Here is a 25093-nt window from a genome sequence, read left to right on the forward strand (position 1 = left end):
TTCAGCATCAGTCCTTCCAATGAACACCCAGGACTGATCTCCTTTAGAATGGACTGGTTGGATATCCTTGCAGTCCAAGGGACTCTCAAGAGTCTTCTCCAACACCACAGTTCAAAAGCATCAATTCTTTGCCCATTAGCTTTCTTCACAGTCCAACTCTCACATCCATACATGACCACTGGAAAAACCATAGCCTTGACTAGACGGACCTTGGTTGGCAAAGTAATGTCTCTGCTTTTTAATATGCTATCTAGGTTGGTCATAAATTTCCTTCCAAGGAATAAGCGTCTTTTAATTTCATGGTAGCAATCACCAGGTGCAGTGATTGTGGAGCCCCCAAAAATAACATCTGACACTGTTTCCACTGTTTGTTTCCCCATCTATTTCCCATGAAGTGATGGGACCAGATGCCATGATCTTAGTTTTCTGAATGTTGAGCTTCAAGCCAACCTTTTCACTCTCCTCTTTCACTTTCATCAAGAGGCTTTTGAGTTCCTCTTCACTTTCTGCCATAAGGGTGGTGTCATCTGCATATCTGAGGTTATTGATATTTCTCCCAGCAATCTTGATTGCAGCCTGTGCTTCTTCCAGCCCAGCGTTCCTCATGATGTACCCTGCATATAAGTTAAATAAGCAGGGTGACAATATACAACCTTGACCTACTCCTTTTCCTATTTGGAACCAGTCTGTTGTTCCATGGCCAGTTCTAACTGTTGCTTCCTGACCTGCATACAGGTTTCTCAAGAGGTAGGTCAGGTGGTCTGGTATTTCCATCTCTTTCAGAATTTTCCACAGTTTATTGTGGAAAATTGTTTATCACACATTAAACTGGTACTTTAAGTATAGGTTATTCAACTCCCTATTTCCTCCTGGCCCCATCCCCTGGAAATCACCAGCCTACTCTCTTTTCCTGTGTGTCTGACCATTTTAGACACCTCATTCTTCATAATGGGATCAAGCAGGATGTGAGCAGTTGCTAATCAATGGATATGTTTCAGTTATCCAAGATGACTAGGTTCTCTGTAGAACACTGTGCCTATAGTTAAAAATCATGTATTGTACCCTTGAAAACTTGTTAGAAGAGTATATTTCATGTTAAATATTCTGACTGCAATCAAAATGTTGTTAAAATATTTAATTTTTAATTTTGAAACTAATGTACTTTGAGATTAATCTTAGTAATAATATTTTGATAAAAATCTTAGGTTTAAGTAGAGGTGACAAGTTTTATTATAGGAATATTCCTTATTCTACATTTTCTGAAATATATTCTCAAATATGAGGCATATAATTTAATACATTTAATGTCAATCACTATTGTTAGTGTAGTATAACATTTTATTATGAACTACTTTATTTCCAGTGTTTCTGACTGTAGTCTCAAAATAGCTAATAATTCATAAGATCCTGTGATCTTTCCTGATAGATTTTAATGCTATGTGTAAGAAATTAACACTTCAGTATTGTGTGAATTGTATTGCATGAAATACTCATAATACTGTGTATTTAATGCTTTAAGAATAATTATAATTAAAGCAAATTAACAAATAATATATATTTAATATAAGGAACATGAGTGCCAAGTTTTCTTATGTAGAAGTAATAAAGGTGAATGAAAATTTGAATTGTTACAAAGTCTGAATTTTAGAATTAAAAAATTAATTTGTTTAATTAAATCTATATCTCCTTCCAGTTTGAGAAAATCCATATTAACAGATTGTAAACTAACTTATAATGCAGGTGAAAGGATGTAAGTAGAATAATTAAGGCTTTAAATGATTGACTGAATCCTTCAAATGTGCTTAAAAACAATTTGTTTTCCAAAAACCATTGGATTTTATTTTTCTGAAGTTCTTCTTTATTTGATTCCAGTTATGTAGAGATGATTTTAAATGAATAAATTGTTGTCAGAGAATTGAATACAAAAAACCCTGCCAGCTTTTAATATGTTTTATTTTTAAATAAGTTTGTATATATTTAAGGTATGCAACATGATGATTTAATATACATTTATAGTGAAATGATTACACCAGCTAAGATAATTAACGTCATCTCCTCATGAAGTTACCATTTGTCTGTGTGTGATGAGAGCACCTGAATTTGCCCTTTAAACAAATTTCTAGTATTCGATATATTATTATTAACTTTAGTCATCATGCTGTACATTAGATCTCTTCACCTTATATAACTGCAGCTTTGTACTGTTTAACCAACATCTCCCATGGTGGCCACCATTCTACTCTCTGCTTCTACATATTTCAGCAATCCAATTTCTATACGTATACCCAAAGAAAATGAAATCAGTATCATAAAGAGATATTTGCACTCCCATGTTCATTGCAGAATTATTCATAGCTATTCCCTGGTGGCGCAGAGGTTAAAGCATCTGCCTCCAATGCGGGAGACCCGGGTTCGATCCCTGGGTCGGGAAGATCCCCTGGAGAAGGAAACGGTAACCCACTCCAGTATTCTTGCCTGGAGAATCCCATGGACGGAGAAGCCTGGTAGGCTACAGTCCACGGGGTCGCAAAGAGTCGGACACGACTGAGCGACGGAACGGACGGACGGACGGAAGATATGGAAACACCTGAGTGTTCCTCAGTGAACGAATGCATAAAGAAATTCTGATGCACACACAGAGCAATATTGTTCATTCTTTAAAAAAAGGGAAATCCTTCCATTTGCAACAACATGGGTGAACCTGGAGGGCTTTATGCTAAGTGAAATAAGCCAGACACAAAGGGAAAAAAAAAAAAACTGCATGATCTCATTTATATGTGGAATTTAATTCCATTGAATTAACATCATTTTTAATAGAGGAAATTTAACTTATAATACCTAAATTACTAAATTTTTATTAGATAAATGATTTTATTATTAAAAATATGTTTATATTTCTAATAATCTCTGTTCTTCTAGTAATCCTCATCCTGATTAGGATAAATAGAATTGTCCCAATTATATATTAACACTGCTCTTTTATTTTTTATTTCACTAAACTACTGCTTTTTATTTAATTCTTTTGTTCTTTTTAATTTATTTTTAATTGGAGAATTATTGCTTTATAATATTGTGTTGGTTTCTATCATGCAACAATGTGAATCAACCCTAAGTATACATATATCCCCGCCCTCTTGAACCTGCTTCCCTCCCCAACCCATCCTACATCTCTAGGTTGTCACAGAACACTGGTTGAGCTCCCTGTGTTATATAGCAACTTCCCACAAGCTATGTATTTACATATGATAATATATATGTTTCTGGATTGCTAAATATTTTAAATCAGCATTGCCTGAGTCATTGTTTTCATTGGAAGTAATACAGTCAGAGAAAATAATAACCAGTATCTCAGGAGACTGTAAAATTGTAGGTTCTTACACTGAGGATTAAATTGCTATCTAACCATAAAGCTTAAATGGAAAATTTTGCTTTGATGTCATTAAAGGTGCTGCTGCTGCTGCTAAGTCTCTTCATTTGTGTCTGACTCCGTGCGACCTCACAGACAGCAGCCCACCAGGCTCCACTGTCCCTGGGATTCTCCAGGGAAGAATACTGGAGTGGGGTGCCATTTCCTTCTCCCTTCATTCAAGGTGACTAATACGCAAAACATATAAAAGATCTCTTTATTTATATAACAAAAATCATATCACGTAAAAAATTGTTCTTACCTTACATGTGAGTTATGTTGTAAAGTTCTGTGTAAGATATTTATTGAGAATTCCAATTTTGTGTTCCCAGAGAAAGAGGAGTATTTATGATAGCTGGTAAGAAAGCTCTCAGAACAGTGTACTAAAGTTTCCCCGACACTAGTGTAGTTATAATTATTAATAGGTATTTCAAAGAAGAGTAGAATTTCATGAGTAAATATACTGATTATGTTGAAGTTGAATCCATTCAGTAAGTGTTCTTACTGTAGGATTCTTCAGTGCCTTAAATGTTTATGTGCATTGTAAGATACAACATACCATGCTTCTGAAATGTATTTTGCCATAAACCTCTAATTCTTTTTAAAAGCTCAGAGGACATTTAATTTTCTCTAAGGTATCAAATAGTGTTTATTAGGTCAGGTTATATTTGGACGACTTTATATCCATTAACTTTTTTAAAGGTACATACGTAATCTGAATAAAAAGTAAAGTTTTGCTTGCTACTTCCAAGTATGGATATAACATATAGACAATATTTTAAACAGGCTGTTGCTCAGTGGATGTGTTATGTTTATGCTGCGGCTTTTTGAACCTTCTGTAACCTTCTGTAACCATATCCTTCTTTGTATCCATATCCCTTGCAAAGCCCAGTTTGCAAAGTGCACAAAATATTGCTTCATTTGGTCTTTACTGAAACTTTCTAAAGTATGAAGCTGAGGCCCTAAAAGATTCACAGCCTTCATGCTTCAGTTCAGTTCAGTTCAGTTCAGTCGCTCAGTCGTGTCCAACTCTCCGCGACCCCATGAATCACAGCACGCCAGGCCTCCCTGTCCATCACCAACTCCCGGAGTTCACTCAAACTCATGTCCACAGTGTCAGTGATGCCATCCAGCCATCTCATTCTCCGTCGTCCCCTTCTCCTCCCGCCCCCAACCTTTCCCAGCATCAGAGTCTTTTCCAGTGAGTCAACTCGTCGCATGAGGTGGCCAAAGTATTGCAGTTTCAGCTTTAGCATCAGTCCCTCCAATGAACACCCAGGATTGATCTCCTTTAGAATGCTTGAAAGCCTAATAAAGAAAGAACTGAGTTTTGAGTTTGAGATCTGGTGCATAATGATAATAGATAGTCAATGTCTGTGGAATGATATATTATACTATTCCTTTGGAAGTTGTCTGCTGCTTTCAACTCTTCCATATTTTTTATTTTTTATCTTCTATATTTTTCAAATCTATATTTTCTGCTATCTAATATTTAATATTTTTCATTTTCCTTTCACCTTTGCTCTCTAATTTAACCTTTATTCTCAATCTGAGAGTTATCTTCGTTCTTTTTCTCCACAACTCCTTTCAACCTAGACCTTCTATGAAAAATGACCCTTAAAACATTTGATCTATTTGAGTCACCAATATATTTATGACTAAAATATTTAGGGTTAGAGTTAGGGTGACTAACCCTAATAAAATATTTGAGTCACCAATATAGACTACTTATTGATAACTTTTTCTCTCTCTTAATGGGTTTTGTTGAAAGCTCCAAAGAAAAAATAAAATTTAAAAGTTTCATTCCTTTGGTTATATTGCAGTTATCTCTTAGAATTAAATAAAAATGATTAAAATTGGTTTAAAAGTAGAGAATTTCTTGAGTATGTAAATGTACGAGATGAGATTTTGAAGATCTATTTTTAGAGAAAATCCTAGACTGTACATACTAGTCATTTTATCAAGGTTGCTATATAGCATCCAAAATTAGTGTGTTGGGGCTTTCAGTGGAGAAAGAAGAAATTACTTACTCTGCTCTTCTCCCCCAGGGCACCTTTCTCCATATGTTTGGTACAGTATGGATGCAGTGAAAGAGTAAATAAAGGGAGCCAAGCAAGAGGATGAATGGGAGGGGTGCCATGGTTGAGAGACTGGGAGGTAGGGAGGAGTAGAAGAGCCTAGTGGCAAAGGTAGAAGCAAGGAGCCTCCTATGGGCTTTGAAATATAAAAACAATGTTTATGGAAAGTATATGAGAATAGATATTTTCTGTGCTTATCTGTAAAGATAGTAAAAATAGCAGTTAAAAATACAATATTTAGAATTGCCCATACATGAATTCAAGTCCCATATCTGCCGCTTACCAATGATATGGCTTGAACCAAACTTTTTAACTCATGTAAACCTTATTTTATTCATCTGGAAAATGGCTAAGTGTGAGATAAACTATCCCTCAGAGGTTTTAATTTGTCAGTTAAATGTGCTGCTTCTTTTAAAGTGCTTGGCACTAAGAGTTCATCAATAAATCCTAGCTGAAGTTATTGGTATCAAGGAGGCTGTGCCTATAAATCTGGGGCTCCCTGAATATGTACTTTAAATTGTTCAGATCCATTTGCCATTGTAAAATCAGCTCACTCCTTCTGGTGGAAATGCTTAGTTTATCAATTAACTTTATAATAATTTCCCCTCCTGCTGTAAAAGTGCAGCTTTAGTAAACATTGACTCAAGAACAGATGCCAAGAAATGTACTAAATTTTCCAAACTGACTTGATTCAGTCAACAACTATTAATTAGACTATATAAATAGATTATAAAAACCCAATTTATTTTTAAAATTAATTTTTATTGGAGTATAGTTTATTTACAATGTTGTGTTAGTTTCAGGTGTATAGCAAAGTGAGTCAGTGATACATATATATACTCTTTTCTAGATTCTATTCCCACATAGGCCATTACAGAATACTGAGTAGAGTTCTGTGTGGTATACAGTAGGTTCCTATTAGTTATGTATTTTATACATAATTGTTGTTCAGTCACTCAGTCATTTCCGACTCTCTGTAACCCCATGGACTGCAGCACGCCAGACTTCCCTGTCCTTCACTTTATCTCCTGGGGTTTCCTCAAACTCATGTCCATTGAGTCGATGATCTATCCAACCATCTCATCCTCTGTCAAGCTTTTCTTCTGCCCTCAATCCTTCCAACCATCAAGGTCTTTTCCAGTGAGTCTGCTCTTCGCATCAGATGGCCAAAGTATTGGGGCTTCAGCTTCAGCGTCAGCCTTTCCAGTGAATATTTAGGATTGATTTCTTTTAGGATTGACTGCTTTGACTTCCTTGGGTATATGTCTATTCCAATCTCCCAATTTATTTCTCTCCCCACCTTCCCCCATGGTAACCCTAAGTTTGTTTTCTATATCTATGGATCTATTTCTGTTTGCAAATAAGTCTATTTGTACCAGTTTTTAGATTCCTTGTATAAATGGTATCATATAACATTTGTCTTTCTCTGTTTGACTTCACTCAGTATGATTATCTCTAGGTCCATCCACATTGTTGCAAATGACTTCATTTCATTCTTTTTCAAAGGGAAGTGGGCACTATATTATTTTTATTATTTTAAATTTGTATTTTTTGAAAACAGTTGTTTCCAAACAATGATTTGACAGCTTTCATCAAAGCCAAATAGGTGAATTCAGGCATAAACTTATGTATTAAAAAATGCAATGTGAGGTTTTTTTTGTCAAAAAATAATTGTGGCCCAATGTAAAATAACTAGATGATGTGTTCTCTTGAAACCATTAGTAAATTGTTGATCTAACATTGATATTCCACTAATGGGATATTCTTCTATCTTTGTTACTACTTTTGAACTTTTTATCATAAATAGCATTTAGAAAGAAATAATAGGAATCCAGTTAGAATTGTTAAACCAAGTTGATATTTATGGTTATATAGTATTAATAGTTTTTCTATGTGTAATGCATTGATTATACAGTTTTATTTATATTATTTTATTCAGATGGAAAGAATAGATTCAGAAAGCTAATTAACACACTCTGAGTCAGATAACTGTTAAGCATGCAAAGTCATGAATTTCAACTAGTCTTTTCTTATCCCAAAATCTATTTTTCTAACTGGTATATCTTGCTGCCATTTTAAAAAAATCATTGTTAAAAAAATAATCTTTCTGCCACATTGAAATTTTCAGTTTGCTGTGTTATGAATACCTCCCAATCTAATTCCTGCCGCATTATATCAATGTAAATATCAAATGATTGGCTAATAGTAGGTAACATTTACTGAGTAATTAATAGTCTGTATTATGTGTTTCAATATGCAGTCTTTAATAGTTATAACCACTATTTGAAGAAGTGGAAATTGCTTTTACCCTCATTTCTCCTAAGATGGAGAAACTTAGCCTCAAGGAGGCAAATATGATTATACAACTAGGAATGAGCAGAATTGTTATTCAAATCCAGGTATGTCTGATTCTGAAGCTCTTTACCACTTTACTGTTTTGTCCTTTGGTACCATGAAGCTATATATTAATATAATTTCATAATTCTTATGATGAGAAAAACATATACAAAGAAAGAGAGGAATTTCCAGACCTGAAATAACGTACATAACCTGACAGATATTTGCTAGTCAACCAAAATTCTTCAAACCAAGGTTTTATGGGCTTCATATTTATACTCAACTTGAGATTCAGGTTAAGGTGACTTGAAACTTTAAGATGACCTGTGGTAGGTGGCCCAATGGTTTGGAGTTTTGTTCATCTGTAAATATGTGGGTACACATTACATACAGCTATGTATCTCCTTACTCTTTAAAATAACTGAGTTATGATATTTAGCTGAACAATTGTGTTCTTTGCTTTCCTGCCTTCAAATAAGCCACTTTATTATAACCCAGAATGTTTTTTGTCTTCTCCACTCACAAACCTTTTTAATACAGTACTTGAAACAGCCTGGCTCTAATGGCCCTCTCTAAGGGGCAGCTTAGGGTAGTGGTTAAGAAGAGAATTTGAAGTCAGAATGCCTGGGCTCGGACCTCTTTCTGGGTATGACTTTGTTTTACTTTATAACATATTTGTGGCTCAGCTTCCTCACCTGTGAAATGGGTATAAAATAATATTTTAGAAACGGTTGTTATAAGAGCTACACAAGTAATTTTTGAAAGTATGTAAACTGATGTCTGGAATAAAGTAATAACTGCTAAGTACTTACTAAATAAAGAAATTAAAAAAAAAATAAAGCCTTCACTGCTAACGCTGTTCAGTGTATGCTTTGTCCCCTATTTCCTGAATCACTGGATTCACTTCCTAGGGCACTTACCGCTTTGCTTTCTCTTATGATTACTTGTCTGCATACCTTTTAACTTATAGTAGGTTATAAACTTCTTGTGAAGAGACGACTTCTTCCATTGCTTCAGGTTACTGTTCAGTAAGACTTATACAAAAGTGAATCAGTGACTGTCTAGAGGCAGGTTAATGACTTCTATCCAAGAGAACATTGCTAATGATTGTAATACCATTGCATCATCTGTCACAATAAGATGACGGTTAACCCTTGTGGAAATTGTGTGCCTCCTATGATCATTTGGTGCCTTCTCTGTGTTGTATGTAAAATAATGTTCTTACAAAGTTGTCCATGTCCAAATCCCGGAACCTGTTACCTTACCTGGCAAAAGGACTCTGTAGATGTAATTATTTTAAGGATTATCCTGGCTTTTCCAGGTGGGTCCATTGTAATCACAGGGGTCATTATAAGAAGGGGATAGTGGAAGCAAAGGTCATACTGGTGCCATTGATTGAGGCCATGATTGAACCCAGGTCTCCCGCATTACAGGAGTATTCTTTACCATCTGAGCCACCAGGGAAGCCCCCCCAAATTAAAACAAGTAAAGTACATTAAGTATTTTCTTCTTGGAAGTTGGCTGAAGTTTTTATGAAAATTAATTTATCATGCTCTAAGAAAAAAAAAAAACTAAATCAATACTTTAATTCATTAAAATGCAAGTATCACAAATCAACTACAGAGTTTCTTTTTTATAAACCCAATCTTGGAATAATGAGTAAAAATGTTAAAACTTCTCTCCTAAGCTGTAATATGTGAGTTCTTTCTATCAAGTCTCCCATCCCTCACTCTCCCATCTTCCAACCAGCAGTTGCATTTAGGGTGGTCATGAGTGGAGAGTGAACAGAAGGGCAATCGCCGAGATGATGCTGTCAGTCTCATTTTAATAAAGAGTCTACAGAAATACTGAACAGAAGCTTTAATAGCATTCCTGGCAATAACCACCCCTGTTCCCCATGTATTTTGAACCCGATTTAATTTGAATTAAATAGAAATAAAAACTCCTTACCATTGCACCCTAATGACTGTAATTTTCTCTCAAGCTGTTACTTACAGACACAGTATGTTGCACCTTGGAAGGAACATTCTTATCCTTTTTTAATTGAATCTCAAGGCTAATGTCTTTATTTAAAAAACTAACTTATTTCTGAAGGATGAACGTTAATACTGTGAATTAATATGACATATAAGCCCTTCTGGAATTTCCACAGAAAGAGAAATTACAAATTTAGATGTCTTCCTTTTGTTACAATTATTCTAGCCCGTCCAATGATACCACCCAGTTTGTCTTTTTTCAGGGCTGTAATACTCCTGTCAGCAGCTCTGTTGGAGCATTTAACTCACCACATATCTGTAACCTGATTGCCAGAGCCAAAAGCATCTCCACTATGACTTCAAGTAGTTCAATTCTCTGGTGCCAGATGGTATGCAAATTGATCCCTTCTCACAGATACAGATGTCACCGTGCCCAGAGTTTGTTAGAGTGTCTATATCTACTCCTGCTGGGAATACAATTTGGTAGAAAAACTCTTTGGCCGCCCTGCCGATGATCTGTAGATGATAGACACATTCCCAGATGACAACTTTAATATGTGCTTTTCTATTCATCAGAGTGACAAAGAACAAAGATTCAAAATTAGGAATGAACATATATTTTGAAGCTGGATCAAAGGAGAGACCTCATGCAAAAATTAGAAAGAGTACTAAAAAGAAATATCATTGAATGAGAGATCTAATTTGTCATCTCTTCCTTCCCTCACTGTAAATGCTGCCAAGCAGAATATCAAACCGTTCACAGCTAATGGAGTAAGGGAACCTGTTTGTATCCATGAATCAACTCCTTGGAATTGAAAGGAGCCAGTAATGAATGGAAGGAATGTCAGTGTTAAGAAAAGTACCTGAATTAGGTAAGAGTAAGTTTTCAGAATGAATAACTGAATCCAAACCATTTACTTAAAGTTTTCTCTTGTTAGTATCTGGCCATTTTTAAAGGACTTTTCTTTGGCTCCAATTCTACCTCATGGGATGGTAGAATAGGATTCTTTTTCTGTTTTTAAGTAATTTTAGATCATCAGATAACCTAAATTAATGCAGTTGATCATATATTTAAAGATTTGAAGAAAATTTTAGCCTATGACGCTTTGGAAGATAATCTGCTTTAGAATAAAAATATTTATAATAATGATAAATTTAAAAGTTATTTTTGATTTAAATGTGCCCATACCACTATCCTTTTGTTAGCAAGACATGTAAAATCTCAGAGTATTTCATATGCTCATATATAATCTAGGGAATGAAATTTAAGCTATGGAGAAGCAGGGTATATATTTTCCATTTTTTTTTTCATTTCTATAGTTGTGCTGGACTTCAGTTTGGGAAAACAATAATGGACAAATACAATTATAGTTTTCTGCTTTTTCAGTGTTAAACAATTCATCAGATAACTCAATTAATTTTTGCCAAAAAAATGTTTTTAGAAATTATCCTAGAGAAAACCCAAAACTATATTCTACAAACACTTAAGACAATCAGTTGGTTTGTAGATGTTGCTTCATATTGCAGAATTGGTGTATTTGTTTGAATTTGAGGTAGAATAATAATTTCTGGGTGAGTGATCACACCATCATGATTATCTGGTTTATGAAGATCTTTTTTGTACAGTTCTTCTGTGTATTCATGCTACCTCTTCTTAATATCTTCTGCTTCTGTTAGGTCCCTACCATTTCTGTTCTTTATTGAGCCCATCTTTGCATGAAATGTTCCCTTGGTATCTCTGATTTTCTTGAAGAGATATCTAGTGTTCCCCATTTTATTGTTTTCCTCTATTTCTTATTTCTTTGCACTCATAACTGAGGAAGACTTTCTTATCTCTCCTTGCTATTCTTTGTAACTCTGAATTCCAATGGGTATATCTTTCCTTTTCTCCTTTATTTTTTGCTTCTCTTTTCACAGCTATTTGTAAGGCCTACTCAGACATCCAGGTTTTTTTTTTTGCATTTATTTTTCTTGGGGATGGTCTTGGTCCCTGTCTCCTCTACAATGTCACAAACCACTGTCCAGAGTTCATCAGGTACTCTATCAGATCTAGTCCCATAAATCTATTTTTCACTTCCACTGTATAATCATAAGGGATTTGATTTAGGTCATACCTGAATGGTCTAGTGGTTTTCCCCACTTTCTTCAATTTATTCTGAATTTGGCGATAAGGAGTTCATGATCTGAGCCACAGTCAGCTCCCGGTCTTGTTTTTGCTGACTGTATACAGCTTCTCCATCTTTGGTTACAAAGAAAATAATCAATCTGATTTCTGTGTTGGTCATCTGGTGATGTCCATGTGTAGAGTCTTCTCTTGTGTTGTTGGAAGAGGGTGTTTGCTATGACCAGTGTGTTCTCTTGGCAAAACTCTATTAGCCTTTGCCCTGCTTCATTCCGTGCTCCAAGGCCAAATTTGCCTGTTACTCCAGGTGTTTCTTGACTTCCTACTTTTGCATTCCAGTCCCCTATAATGAAAAGGACATCTTTGGATGTTAGTTCTAAAAGGTTTTGTAGGTCTTCATAGAATGGTTCTATTTCAGCTTCTTCAGCGTTACTGGTTGGGCCATAGACTTGGATTACCGTGATATTGAATGGTTTGCCTTGGAAATGAACAGAGATCATTCTGTTGTTTTTGAGATTGCATCCAAGTACAGCATTTCAGACTCTTTTATTGCCTATGATGGCTACTCCATTTCTTCTAAGGGATTCCTGCCCACAATAGTAGATGTAATAGTCATCTGAGTTAAATTCACCCATTCCAGTCCATTTTAGTTTGCTGATTCCTAGAATGTCGAGATTCACTCTTGCCATCTCCTGTTTGACCACTTCCAAGTTTCCTTAGATTCATGGACCTAACATTCCAGGTTCCCATGCAATATGGCTCTTTACAGCATCAGACCTTGCTTCTATCACTAGTCACATCCACAAATGGGTGTTGTTTGCTTTGGCTCTGTCCCTTCATTCTTTCTGGAGTTATTTCTCCACCAATCTCCAGTAGCATATTGGGCACCTACCAACCTAGGGAGTTCATCTTTCAGTGTCCTATCTTTTTGCCTTTTCATACTGTTCATGGGATTCTCAAGGCAAGAATACTGAAGTAGTTTGCCATTCCTTTCTCCAGTGGACCACATTTTGTCAGAACTCTCCACCATGACCCGTCCATGTTAGGTGGCCCTACATGACATGGGTTAGTTTCATTGAGTTAAACAAGGATGTGGTCCATATAATCATATTGGCTAGTTTTCTGTGATTGTGGTTTCAGACTGTCTGCCCTCTGATGCCCTCTCTCAGAGCCTGCTGTCTTACTGGGGTTTCTCTTACATATTTATTACAGAAGATGTTAAGAAGAGGTGGTAAGAATACAAAGAAGAGCTGTACAAAAAAGATCTTCACCCAGATAATCACGATGGTGTGATCACTCACCTAGAGCCAGACATTCTGAAACGTGAAGTCACGTGGGCCTTAAGAAGCATCACTACAAACAAAGCTAGTGGAATTGACGGAATTCCAGTTGAGCTATTTCAAATCCTAAAAGATGATGCTGTGAAAGTGCTGCATTCAATATGCCAGAAAATTTGGAAAACTCAGCAGTGGACACAGGACTGGAAAAGGTCAAGTTTTCATTCCAATCCCAAAGAAAGGCAATGCCAAAGAATGCTCAGTCTATCGCACAGTTGGACTCATCTCACACGCGAACACAGTAAATATTCAACATTCTTCAAGCCAGGCTTCAACAGTACATGAACTGTGAACTTCCAGATATTCAAGCTAGATATAGAAAAGGCAGAGGAACCAGAGGTCAAATTGCTAACATCTGCTGGATCATCAAAAGATCAAGAAAGTTCCAGAAAAATATCTATTTCTGCTTTATTGACTATGCCAAAGACTTTGACTGTGTGGATCACAAAAATCTGTGGAAAATTCTTCAAGTGATGGGAATACCAGACCACCTGACCTGTCTCTTGAGAAACCTCTATACAGATAAGGAAGCAACAGTTAGAACTGGACACGGAACAACAGACTGGTTCCAAATAGCAAAAGGAGTACGTCAAGGCTGTATATTATCAACCTGCTTATTTAACTTATATGCAGAGTACATCAAGAGAAACGCTGGGCTATAAGAAGCACAAGCTGGAATCAAGATTGCCGGGAGAAATATCAGTAACCTCAGTTATGCAGATCACACCACTCGTATGGCAGAAAGTGAAGAAGAACTAAAGAGCCTCTTGATGAAAGTGAAAGAGGAGAATGAAAAAGTTGGCTTCAAGTTCATCATTCAGAAAACTAAAATATGGCATCCGATCCCATCACTTCATGGGAAATAGATGGGGAAACAGTGGAACAGTGGCTGACTTTATTTTTTTGGGCTCCAAAATCACTGCACCTGGTGATTGCTACCATGAAATTTAAAGACACTTATTCCTTGGAAGGAAAGTTATGACCAACCTAGATATCATATTAAAAAGCAGAGACATTACTTTGCCAACAAAGGTCCATCTAGTCAAGGCTATGGTTTTTCCAGTGGTCATATATGGATGTGAGAGTTGGACTATAAAGAAAGTTGAGCACCGATTAATTGATGCTTTTGAACTGTAGTGTTGGGGAAGACTCTTGAGAGTCCCTTGTACTGCAAGGAGATCCAACCAGTCCATTCTAAAGGAGATCAGTTGTGAATATTCATTAGAAGGACTGATGTTGAAGCTGAAACTCCAATACTTTGGCCACCTGATGTGAAGAATTGACTTATTTGAAAAGGCCCTGATGCTGGGAAAGATTGAGGGCAGACAGAGAAGGGGACAGCAGAGAATGAGATGGTTGGATGGCATCACAATGGACATGAGTTTGGGTAGACCCCGGGAGTTGGTGATGGACAGGAAAGCCTGGCATGCTGCAGTCCATGGTGTCTCAATGTTTTGGACATGACTGTGGGACTAAATAAACTGAATAATGTCTGGGAAATAATGAAAATCTATTTTTTACATGTAAACTCTAAATGTGGTGCTATTATTTTAAAGAAAATGTCTACGAACAATGAACTCAACAAAAGACATTATATTTAAAAATTTTATAAAAAACCCGAGCATTAAGAGTTTATTTATTTATTTTTAAGTTCTCTGAAATATTTCAATATTTCTGCAGGTTTAGTAACATCGTAAAATACATTTCAACTAAAATTCACAAATCTAAAAACCTGTTAGGCATTTTAAGTTGGAAATGAAGACCAATGTTACATCGTAATATGCCAATTACAAATAGTACTTCAAATAGCAAATACTACAGTTTGTCCCAAACTTTAAAAACTATTCATGAACTCAACACTGAACTATTGATGGCTATGAGAATTGTTTCCTAGCCTTTTTGAAAATTTCAACCCATTTACGTTTAAGGTAATTATTGATAAGTACGGTCCCATAGCCATTTTCTTTATTGCTTTGGGTTCAAGTTTATACACTCTTTCTGTGTTTCCTGTCTATAGAAGATCCTTTAGCATTTGTTGGAGAGCTGGTTTGGTGATGCTGAATTCCCTCAGCTTTTGCTTGTCTGTAAAGCTTTTGATTTCTCCTTCATATTTGAATGAGATCCTTGCTGGGTATAGTAATCTGGGCTGTAGGGTATTTTCTTTCATCACTTTAAGTATGGCTTGCCACTCCCTTCTGGCCTGAAGAGTTTCTGTTGAAAGATCAGCTGTTATCCTTATGGGAATCCCCTTATGTGTTATTTGTTGCTTTTCCCTTGCTGCTTTTAATATTTGTTCTTTGTGTTTGATCTTTGTTAATTTGATTAATATGTGTCTTGGAGTATTTCGCCTTGGGTTTATCCTGTTGGGGACTCTCTGGGTTTCTTGGACTTGGGTGATTATTTCTTTCCCCATTTTAGGGAAGTTTTCAACTATTATCTCCTCAAGTATTCTCTCATGGTCTTTCTTTTTGTCTTCTTCTTCTGGGACTCCTATGATTCGAATGTTGGAGCATTTAACATTGTCCCAGAGGTCTCTAATATTGTCCTCATTTCTTTTAATTTGTTTTTCTTTTTTCCTCTCTGTTTCATTTATTTCTACAATTCTATCTTCTAGTTCTCTTATCCTGTCTTCTGCCTCTGTTATTCTGCTGTTTGTTCCCTCCAGAGTATTTCTGATCTCATCTATTGCATTATTCATTGTATATTGACTCTTTTTTATTTCTTCTAAGTCCTTATTAAATCTTTCTTCCATCTTCTCAATCCTTTTCTCCAGGTTATTTATCTGTAACTCCATTTTGCTTTCAAGATTTTGAATCATTTTCACCATCAAAATTTGAAATTCTTTAACAGGTAAATTCCCTATATCTTCTTCTTTTGTTTGTGTTGGTGGGCAATTATCTTGTTCCCTTACTTGCTGGGTATTTCTCTGCCTCTTCATCTTGCTTATATTGCTTTGCTTGGGGTGACCTTTCCCTCTTCTTGCAGTTTGTGGAGTTCTCTTTATTATGTAGTTTCTTCTCTGTGTGTGGGGTTGGACGGGTGACTTGTCAAGGTTCCCTGGTTAGGGAAGCATGTGTCGGTGTTCTGGTGGGTGGAGCTGGATTTCTTCTCTCTCCTTTAGAAGACAATGGGCTGCTTTTCTGGGAGCCTGATGTCCTCTGCCAGTATTCAGAAGTTGTTTTGTGGACTTTACTCCGCGTTCAAATGTTCCTTTGATGAATTTGTGGGGGAGAAAGTGGTCTTGCCGTCTTATCCCTCCGCCATCTTGTTTCTTCCTCCCCAGAACACTGGATTCTTATATTCCACTTAGTCGCGGAGTATCTCTTCCCAGCTGCTCCAGCAAGGCGCAGCCGCTGTACCTTACCTTGGACGAGGGGTATCTCCTCAAGGCCGCCCCTCCTGCTTTGAATGTGGATCAGCTCCTCTCGGCCCTCCGGTGCCCAAGCAGCCACCGCCTCCTGGACGTGGTACAGCTCCTCTCGGCCACCGCCCTAACCTTGGGCGCAGGGCAGCTCCTCTCAGCCACGATTCTGCACGTGGTCGGCTGCGCCGGAGCCGGGCGTCTCTCGCGTCTGTGCCGCCGGAGCCGGGCGTCTCTCTCTAGCGTCTGCGCCGCCGGAGCCGGGCGTCAAGAGTTTAAAATACTGTAATAGTGGCACAATGAACTACTAAATAAAATGCAATTTTTAACAACAAAACCAGTTTAAGAAAATAAGTCTCAGTTAAACAGGTTAAAGGTTAAAATATTACTAAGGTGATTCCACTGATGGATGAGGTAGAAAAACTGGGATTTAAGACTAGTTTCTTCAAACTCATGGCAAATTACTTGGTCTCATAGTAAGGCTGTGAAAACTCTTACAGCCTTAATTTACTTACCTGCAAACTGTAGCTACCAGGAGGAATTGATAGATAGCTGGTATAGTGTTCACTTCATGGTGAGTATTCAGTAATTTTTAGGTATGATGATGACTGTTGCTTATGATCATGATATTGTTAATGATGATGAAACTTAGTATTCTAAATATCTAATATCACTACATTTGTACCAAATTATTTTGTCCATTTAACTTTAATAGACCACTCTTCCCATTTTTAAATGTCATCTTTATAATGGCTTTATAAAATCCTCACTGATTTTTTTTTTAATTTATTTTATTGGAGGCAAATTACCTTACATTAATATATTGGTTGGTTTTGCCATACATTGACATGAATCCGCCCCAGGTGTACATGTGTTCTCTTTCTTGCTGATTTTTTAAAATTTAACTTGTAACTTTTTTGGTTTTGTTTATTGCTGTTTCTGCCTCATTCCCACACATTTTTCCTGATGTGTGAACTCCCTTTGATACCAGATGAATATCCAGTTACTGCTTTTCTCATTAAACTTTGGACAACTCTGCCTGCAGATACTTACAAATAAATGCTTACTTTCACTTTCTACATCTTCTTTTATTTTTCACTTTGGTGCCCTGTATTTCAGTACAGTATCATTGTAATGTGTGGTCTTTTTGTTGCTCCCTGGTGAAAACTGGATTTTATTAAGCCCAGGCTCTAGTTCTCATCCAGTTATCCTATAACCATGAGTTATATGCATGAGTTTGTGAATGTAAGAGAGAAAGTTGATTCTAATCTAAAGCATACAACTTGATCTTTATATTAATAATTACATAATAGAGAGCTACTGTTTTTCAATTTGCCTGTGTCTCTCAAATGGCCATCTTCAATATGAAACATATTCAGGGCATAATGCTTTCTTTCAAAAAGTTTGAATAACTAGTTCAATACTTTCACCGCACTATTCCCTAACAGAGTTAAAAAGTTACTTACTTTAAAACACTCCTGGGACTACCAGGGGCTTCCCTGGTGGCTCAGTGGTAAATAATCTGCCTGCTAGTGCAGGAGACATGGGTTTGCTCTCTGATCTCAGAAGATCCCACATGCTGCAGAGCAACTAACCTCCTCTGCCACAACTGTTGAGCCTATGCTCTAGAGCCTGGGAGGTGCAACAAGAGAAATCACCACAATGAGAAGCCTGTGCACTGCAGCTAAAGAGTGGCCCCTGCTTGCCACAACTAGAGAAGAGCCCACGTAGCAGTGAAGATGCAGCACAGTTAAAACAGATAAATAATTTTAAAAACTACTGACATCACCATCAACAAAAAATGCTAGAATTTATTTTTGTACAAAATGTGGGAACACAATTTAAAATACAAAATTTAATTCAAAAAATGTAGTTAATATGCTGTGTTTATTACATTCAGAAGACTTATCCCATATATAGTTGCCATAAGTCGCACTGGTTCTATGATCATAAGTCAGTAATTTGTAGTAGATATTAGTGTCTACAGGAGTCCCACCCTCTTCCACTGCTGTTTCAGGAAAGTTGACACTATCAGTTCTATTAGAAAACTGAAAAGAAGACCTCTATTGTTTTTGCACCATTAATTTATAATAATAAAAAGAGTATCCTTATTTGTCACTCTACGTCCCTTTCCACCTTCTGTGTAATTGCTATTATGTTAAAAATTGACACTAGTGAAGGAGGCTGTGGTAAATCAATAGCAGTAATGTTTTCTGAGACTCTTAAAATCATGTAATTGGGATTCAGATCCTCTCCAGCTCATGTATAGTAAAGATAGGTTGTGTACATCTATATTGGCATTTAAACAAATAAAAGTTTGTGACTCTAATGCAGGTTGGGAAGAAATTTCAACCAGTTAGTGTAAACCTTGTGGGAAAAATTCATTTGAAGCACAATTATTGCTGAAAAGCAGGATTCACACTGAAAACATTTTTCTATTGCTTGAAGATGGTAACTGCAAAACACTTTAAAGGACTGATGTATTTAGTTTAACTCTTTCATTATTATTATTCTTAGTTTGAGGGAAAGCATTGGAGATGAGGGGCCTTTGTAAAGTGCACTAAAGGTCAAGTCCTTCATTGCATGTCGTTTTTATTTTACCATCTTGTTCTAGATTTCCTCTCAGGGAGATAAGGATACTATTAATACAGGAGGAAAATTTATCAAAATGTTAAGACTGTGTGCTTATAGGAGGAAAGGAGTGGCAGTGACGTTAAAAGATGAAGGTGGAAACATAAGCAAATAAATTAAAATAAGTAAAATGATATAATAAAGGTGGCAGGTATATCATAAACTAAAGAATAAAATTTATTTAACACCACACTCCTAAAATGTAAAAGAAAAAAATATATATATACACACTGTCTTCAAAAGAAAGAAGGGAGATCTCACTGCAGTCATTGCCACAGCCATGATGCTGATAGGAAAGAAGGAGAATCAGAAGCAACTACACCCACTGCAGCCCCCATCCTCAGGGAAAGAGATCTGGGACAGGATCACACAGGCCCTCTAGGACCAAGGGGACCCATGTTTTCTCCAGCAGCAGAGTCTTACATTTCCTCCTCAGGGTAGAGACCCATTCCAAGGAGGCTTAGGTCCCTGGACTGGCCTATATAGTGACAATTGGCAGGAGAGTTGGTGATGAACCTCCTTTCGTGGACCCTGCTGAGGGGTTCCTTCCTGGGGAGGCATTCACAAAGAACTGAGAAACCTTTGAAATGTCAAAATTAGCCTCTTATCGAGAATGCCTGCCAACTAAACTGGACCCCAGGTTGTAGAAGACAGATCTCACCACCCTCTCTGCCAAGACTGCCATAAAGGGCCACTGTTGACATGAAGACCTCTGTGCCTTCTGTCATCCAGGCATCGGTGTACCTCTGTGTGACCCTGCCTTCCCACCCAGGATGGTGGGAGCCCTCTATGGCCAACGGCAATTTATTTCTATACCTTTCAATGGCTGCTGTGAGGCTATTCCACCTGCTGCCTTCAGTCGGTGACACCCACCCCCAGAGTGGAATTTCATCACCGGCATAGTGTGCACTCTCTACTGATCCAATCTCCAGAACCTTGTCTTCAGGGCACCATCTTTGCTCCCTTCAGCTGCTTCCTGGATGTTCTTCTTCCACACCAGAGTCACTTCCTGAGGGGCCACTCTCCCTGCTTTTGGAGTCCATAGTTTCTACATCTGCAGCATGATCCCCACCACTGTGATCTGTGGTCACTGGGTTTTGTGAGACTGTGCCTCGTCTCATAGGTTTTCTCAGTGTCTCCGGTATCATGTGACTTCCCAACACTGGAGCAAGTTTTTCTGCCTAAATGAGTGAGACCCTTGGCTTCTTCTAGACTTTCCCCACCTCCTGACCTGACAGAATTGTGAAGCTTCCCACAAGACTCTCTCCCTGATCCTCCTCATCCTTCTCCTGCAGTGAGTTATTCTGGATATGACACAGCCCATGGGAGTTTTTAGAAAGCTTTTGAGAGTCCTCTCCAGTCCACTTTAGTTAAACTGTGTCTTTGTGAGGCCACTAGCCCCTTTGTTTGGATTCTGTGACTCTCCACCTGGCCTGCCTTTGGTGGAACCTGGATGATACTGCTTATTAAGGATTATTGACTTTATTTGTAAATTAAGTTTAGTTCAAAAAGTGGTTTTAGAAACCAGGTTAACAAAGGAGCAGACTATGCTGGTTAGCCTGGTGACAGTTTTTCCCCACCACTGCCTATCACATCTGGAAAGCATATATTCCAAAATCCCCTTCTCTTTGGTGCTAGATTTAAGTCCGTCAATGAAAGAAAATTCTCTGAGATTCAGAGATGGACATGAAATAGCAGCTGTCTTTCTCAGAAGAGTATGATGACCATAAATAGCATCTCTGTAGACATTCCATGAGGGCTTCTTTGGTGGTTCAGTGGTAAATAATCCACCTGCAGTGCAGGAGATGCATGAGACAAGGGCCTGATCCCTGGGTCAGGAAGATCCCTTGGAGGAGGGCATGGCAACCCACTCCAGTATTCTTGCCTGGAGAATCCCATGGACGAGGGAGCCTGGGAGGCTCCAGCCCATAGAGTTGCATAGGGTCGAACACAACAGAATCAACTGAACATGCATGCATGTGGACCTTCCCTGAGCATCAGCTTGCAGTCAGAGTGGACACACATACATTTTACAGACGTCCCCTATTAGTTTTCATTGTAATTTTAGTGAAGCAAAGTGGTGGCATCTCAGGCCGCTTCATATGGCTTCTACAGTCATTACAGTGCATTTTTTGGCTGCAGCCATATAGAATTCTTACGTTAGTTTCATGTTTTGTAAACCCTAATTTTTATTTACACCTCCAATTATGCTAATACATGTATTGGTGTTGTGTTTCTTGACAAAACCAAACTGATTAAGTGTTTGAGCTCTGACCTTGAGGAGTTAAAAGCAACATTGTTTTTTGGCAGAAGTTAAACTAGTCATCAGAAAAAACTTTAAGCAAATAATGACTGGTGGAATGAATAGTGTTTCTCCAAAATCATATTCACCTAGAAACTTAGAATGTGATCTTACTTGGAAATAGAGTCCTTACAGTGGTTAATGGTTAGAGATCTCAAGATGAATTCATCCTGGATTTAGGGTGAGTCCTAAGTCTAACGACTGATATTCTTATAAGGAGAAGAGAGGATACAGAGACTCATAGAGAAAAGACCATTTGAAGATGATTAGATTGATGCAGGTACAAACCCATGAGTGATAAGGATTGCAGAAAGCAAAAGAAGGTAGGGAGAGGCAAGGAAGGATCCTTCCCGAGGGCCTTCAAAGGGAACCTGACTCTGCTGACACCTTGATTTCAGGCCTCTAGCATCCAGAATTCTGAGAGAATAAATGACTGTTGTTTCAAGCCAATTTGTGGTAATTTTTACAGCAGTTCTAGGATATGAGTACAACTAATTTTGAAGCAAAGTTTGTGTTGAGAGTTTAGCTAGGTTACTCCTTAGGAATGTCGCCTCGGCAGTCATTTTGTTTGGTCAAGGGACCGGCAGGGACCTTAAACTGACACTAGCCCTCTTATACCAGCTCAAGTCCTAGAGGGCAGCCTCAGTGTCACCCACAAAAGTAAGTTCCTGACATAACTTCCCCAATAGCCCTTGTGATCCGCAGTCTCCCCTGCCTCCTAGCACCTGGATATTTTATGGTTTCATTAGGTAAGACCCTGTGGTGCTTTCCAAAACCCTTCTATTCTGTTCTGAATTGACCAAGCTGGCCCTACCTTTGAACACAGCCACCCTAATAAAGGCCTGCGTCTCCCCTAGTTTCTGTCTCTCTTTTGGTCTGGCTCTGCCTTGACCTCCTTTTGTGGCCTTTTGAGGCATGCTCTGTACTTCATCCAAGACCTGTGAGTAGTAAACAGCTATTTCAGTTTTATTTTGTATTTTTTTCCTGTGATGTTGTTGAACATAGCTCACTATCCAACACCCTGTGCTTCACTGTAACAACTGTTAAATTAGCAAGGTCCTAATAGCTTGTTGGAGAAGGAAATGGCAACCCACTCCAGTGTTCTTGCCTGGAGAATCCCAGGGATGGGGGAGTCTGGTGGGCTGCCGTCTATGGGGTCGCACAGAGTCGGACACATCTGAAGCGACTTAGCAGCAGCAGAAGCAGCAACAGCTTGTTAGGAAAGTTTTCCTCTTTCTTTCCCTCCTGCATCATGCAGCATAGAGTATGTGATAAATATTTGGTGGTTTGAATCCTAGAATTTTTATATTGTAAAAATAGTACATTCTATTCCATCAAAATTTATCATGCCTTCAGGTATATTATACCAAGGATTCTAAAGAAGAAAAAATTCATATTTTATCATACCTATATATAATACCATGGATCAAAGCATATCTACTAAAGCAGGCACTGGTAAAGTTTAAACTGGGGTTCTAAACTGGAGTTCTAACCTGGGATTCAGAAGAGACTGTATGGCCCACAAACCTGTCTCTTTATAGAAAAAATGTTCAACCCCTGCATTAAGATACAATTGATTATAATAGTACATGTCATAATACATGATTTGCATATAACATATGTGCTAGTGTTTCACCATTATTAAAACTTGTTTCCATTATGGTTTTCTTTTTTCATTTTCCAGAGACTGAAAACGTGCCTTTGGAATTGATTTGTCATGGTCCCACAGTCTCTGTCTAATTACTAAAGTTCAGAAAGTGGTTGTAGATAAATGTTTGTTGAATGCTTATTGAGTTCATTCACTTAATCAGAAATTTATCAGTTGTAATATATGGTTGAAATGTTAGAATAAATTATATACTGACATGTTATTATAGGTTTGCAATTTTACCATTAACACCAACATAAGCATATTAACTGCAAAGTTTCTTGACGAATCTGTTGACAGATATGTGAGGATTGATGCTTTGAGTCTAGATGAATCTTGTTGATGCCAGGAAAAGTAAAATCAAAGACACTAGCTTATTTATGAGGGCATTTGAGTCTGAAAACAATGGGAAAGCTCAAGAAAAAAGGCTTTAGACACATGGGATCTTTTCTTGATAGAGAAATAAAACAAGCCATCACACTGAGCAAGATATCCAAGGGGAAAACTGAGAGGAACTGTGGTGAAATACTACAAATTTAAAAAGTTTTCAGTACAAAAACAGATGAAATTAAAAGCTCTAGTTAGAGAGGAAAATAGGGACAAGCATGGGTTGACTCTGATTGTGGCATATTTCTAGTCTAGAAAAAAACTGGCTGAAATGTAGAATGCTTTTCAGTGTATTTTTATTTGTTTTTAAGTACAAATGTATTGATTCTCAATCTTTGGAAGTGGAATTTGGGATTTTTAATTTAAGACAATGTTAGTTTTGATATTCATACAGGCCTGGGAGTCAGATAGGAAAAAGTTAATAGTCTATCACAAATATTTGTGATTTGCTACCAAGGCTCTCTTGTCCTGAGTCTGACATTCTCATGATGACTCCAATTTTGACAACTCTTCTTACATGTTTTCCTTGGCTTGCTTTCCCATCTTAGGAATCCATTTAATACTAGGCCTGTATATGAATCTTTGCCTTGCTTTCGTCTTTTCTCCTCATTAGCTTTCCTACTTCTGGATGCCAGGATGGTAGCATGGTTGCTATTGGCTGCAGATAAACTTCTCTGACAAAGGCTGCTGACATGGGTTTCTGGTTAACTTCTGCCCTTGGGTCTCCTTGTTAGCTACTCCTTTTAGCTATTTATTCCTGTGTGCGATAACTTTTAGGCTGTGTTTTCTATACAAATGGCTCATTCTCCCCCAAATCTCCACAAATAATTCTGGGTCCTTGTAAACTAAATTTATAGAATCTCCCGTGAGAACTACCAAATCTCTCTCTTTCTCCCCCTTTTTCTGTAACCATTGATCTGAAGTTTGCTAATGTTCTATGTGGAATTCTAATTTCAATTGAAAAAATTTGATTATACAAATACCACTACTTAGTGTAGCTCTAAGTGTGTCATATATTTTGATAGAACCATAAACAAGGTAATGGAAGAGCAATTATTTTTGCCTGGCAAAGCGGAGTGACAGTTGACCTGATTCTTCAGAGACATCAGCAGTAATAATAGCAAAAGTTGAGGAAGAAGCCTTCAAACCAGGTGGTAGACCAATGTGATGTTAATAAAAGTCACAAAAGTTGATAGCATGTTTATGAACAAGTTGACAAATAAGATGCAATAGAAAAAATAAAAAGGAAAAAGTAGATTGGAGTCACTTTAAAAGCCAACAATATAAATTTAAAAGTGCTCAAACCACAAGCAACATATTTTGTTTTAGGAAATGGTATCATCATATTTTCATTTTAGAAGATGACTAGAAGACAGAAGGTAGTTTTGAATGTTATTTTTAATTTTATTGTACTGAGACAATAAGTATAGTTAGTACTTTCCCTCATCTCGGGATGAGATATGCTGCTTTTGTTTTCTAAGGGTCTGTGCCTTCCCCTTCACCTAACA

Source organism: Moschus berezovskii, chromosome 3 (assembly GCF_049115385.1).
Source record: "Moschus berezovskii isolate FMDL1 chromosome 3, NW_MosBer_1.0, whole genome shotgun sequence".
NCBI classification, from domain to species: Eukaryota; Metazoa; Chordata; class Mammalia; order Artiodactyla; family Moschidae; genus Moschus; species Moschus berezovskii.